Consider the following 3518-nt stretch of genomic DNA (forward strand, 5'->3'; position numbering starts at 1 on the left):
TCATCTCAACAATTTTCTGTGCATGATGAAGATCTCTGAGAAGTCTCCAGCAGCCATTGCAGAGGGTATACACATTGCCAAGAGGCGGGTAGAGGCAATTTCTTAGAGTGTGATAGCCCACTGTCCAAGGGATCTCTTGCCTTTGCACTGCTGGCTCCAATTTACTACTCTGCCATACACTTGCCTATTTATAGTTTTTCATCTTTGATTGTAACAATTGTATCTTTAGAGGAAAGAAAATTATGCCACATGAAATGCAGATCTTTTTCTGAAGAAACAAATCGTGTCAGGTATTACTGATACACACATTTCTGCAAACTTCACTATTCTGTTTCTCCTTTTTATTTTTTTTTTTTGGGGGGGAGAAGTTCTGGTTTTACATATTTTCCCAAGGATGCTACATTTTCAGAGAATACCTCCCACTATGCACCTTCTTCCTATAACCACAGAACAGCTTCTGTCTGAGGAACCTTAGACACAGATCTTGTAGAGGATTTAACATCACAGTCCTGGCTGCGATCATAGGCATCCTGTTCTGCTGATTGTAGAGGATCTTAAAAGACTCTGTGTTAGGACTACTTGTTTAAAATTCTCCACAATGTGGGAAAAATATTGAAGTAGATGAAGCTTCATGCAGAGAAAGGTTTTGAACAACATACTAAATGCATGGTAACAATTATAAGGAATTTTCTGTCTGCAGCCAGCAGAACACGTAGTCACACTTTAATACCCAGTAAAGCTGTATAGGAGCAGTACTCCTCATGTTTTATTTTTCTAGTTCTGGTTATCAAGATAAGCAGCATGATTGACAACTGTTTTTTTTTCTAATTAGGTTTCCTGTTTTGTTATGGGATTACTCATTTCCTTATTTCAATTTTTCTCAAATAGTACCAATGTTTAATTCTTCCTGGCAAATTATTCACTGAAATCTTGTCTTTCACTAAAGAAAGATTTAGACATCTATGGCTGAATACTGGGATTGTACAATCGTAGTTGGAATATGAAGATAAAGATGGACTATTTAGTTGGGGTTAACATGTGTTCTTGACTCCTATACATGTATCATGTCAAGCTAACCCCTGACTTAGTAGAGACTAATTGCACTGATGTGAGAGAAGTCCAGGATTTGGAAACAGCACAGACAGATGTGGCCTGATTTAAGTGTTACTGTATCAGTTTCCTGTTAAATATTCCATGTTCAAATAAAGAGTTAAGTATTTCCACAAGTAGAGGAGGAGTTCTACTCCTCCCTCACTTACAAATAAGCCTGTTGTTCCTAAAAGGGCTGGGCAACTACCAGCCGAAGGACTCCTGATCATGAGGCGGCTGGTCCTGTGCTTCTGTAGAAAGAACAAGTCCTCATCTGTCTTCTGGGAGTGACAAAGATTCAGCAACTTCTGGGAATAGGCAAAATGCTTAACATCTTACTTTCCAGGCTTTTGGAGGCTGGCAGCATGCACCCCTTTGCCAAGCTCAACATCCCTCAGGAAGCACTGGTATTGATCTCTGAACTACAATCTTCCAGTACAACATCACCCCATTTGCAAATATCACTAGAAACACTGAGCTTATAAGCATTACTTACTGAAAACCACAAGTATTCCTTATTGTAAAGGCAGATTATTTTGCATTTATTTACTGACTGGCTTTCCTTGTTTTATTTTTAGTGTGCAACATTTTCCCTTCTGGAGAGATATGTCATTGCTAGAAGAACAACCATTTACAGAATTTACAGAGGATTTCACTGCTGACACTATGGGTTCTAGCACACTGAGGACTTGCTGATAAGACTGCAAAAACGCATTTGGCTAGCTGCAGGCTACAGACTTAAAACAATAGTCCTCTGGAGAAATGAATTTGTGTTATTTTATTCATTAATAATATTTTCTTCATTTAGAGTCTTACTGAGTCTGGTGACCTTCATTGCATGCACAAGTGTGTTCATAGTGTCCTAGCTCTAGAATAGGTGATGCTGCCTATCCTAACGTGCCTACGAAAAGCAGAATTCAAGCCTGCTCCCTTTGTTTACTGAGTTTGGCAGACTGTTTGAAGAGACAACTTGACCTACAGTATGTACCCAGCTGGCCAAAACTGCTTGTTCCTTGAGAGTGAAATCGTTTTAGTTGAGTAAATTTTTAATCCTGGATTGTAAATGCACATTACGTTACAGTAGGACTTTCCACAGCATATTATTACTTGTATTATACTATATTTAGTAAACAATGTAGAAAGGGAGGCTTAAATGTACTGTATTTTTTTTCCTCCTGAAATCTGCACTGGGTATCAAAACATTTCTTTATGCCCCCTGTATTAGGGATTTTAAAACCACAGATGGTTTGGTGTATAATCTGTATGGTTGTCAGATATCTAACTACTAGTTTAAACAATGTCTGAAATGAATATTTTGCAAGCACTCTGAAAGCTTCATAATGTGAAATAAAGTTAGATATTATAATCTCAAACTCATGTTTTTCCTTAAAGATAAACATGTTGACTTGCATGAAAGATCCTTTAAAGGGAAGGGTATCATCTTTAATTATTCAAACTGATAGAGTTGGAAGTGTGAATGAGAACTTGGTCCTTCCTCTGCCCCTGTGGGGAGAAACCCAAAAGCTGAAGATGTTATATGAAGTCAGAGTCAGAATTTGTCATATGAGAACATCTTCCAAGGATTACAAGTGAGAATGTGTCTCAACAGTGCTTACAGATTTTAAAATCACTGGTTTCCAAATACATAGACCTCAATCCACAAAATGTTTGAGCAAATTCCCGCTTTAAGCAGATGAACAATCATTATAAGGTTCATGCTTAAACGGACTCATGCACATTTTACTGCATTAGGACCAAAGCCCATTGCACAGGATCAACACCCAAATTGAACTGCGGGAATCAGGAATCATCTGGTGTTTGATATGCAAAAGATTATACTTACTCATTGTACTGGTCTTTCCAAGCCTTTTATTTCAATCTAAAATACTGGAAAGAGGAGTTGAATTTAAAAAATGTATTACTGCAGATTTCAAGATTTCAAAGCATTCACAAGCAATGAATTAAGCTTCACAATAATTTTGCATGTAACATTTTCACAGTGAGAGGCACTGATTAAAAGGGTGCTCCCAGAATCACATAGGCAGAGCTTTGATCGACTTCCAGATATCTTGACACCTCATCCTGATGTGAGCAGACTTCTCCTCTTCATAAAGAAAAACACTGTTCTATATTGTCCATGTGCACAAAAACAATTGCTCCAGTTCTGGTTTCATATAGAAGACAAAACTTGACAGCTCTCTGTCTAAGAATAGTTATGCTCCAGCATTTTTACAAAAGTAGCTTGTGTTATGTTCCTTGATCTTTCCCTACTGAAGAGCTTCTGATCACCTCTTCAGACAGCTACTGATTATCATCCTGTAACACACTGAACATGCAGTACTTTTGCCAAATGAAATTTTTAAAGTTCATTTGTAATTTACCATGAAGTTTTTGAGCTATCTCAATATCCATTCTTAAGTATAAAGTGA

Source organism: Leptosomus discolor, chromosome 2 (genome assembly GCF_034619465.1).
Source record: "Leptosomus discolor isolate bLepDis1 chromosome 2, bLepDis1.hap2, whole genome shotgun sequence".
NCBI lineage: Eukaryota > Metazoa > Chordata > Aves > Leptosomiformes > Leptosomidae > Leptosomus > Leptosomus discolor.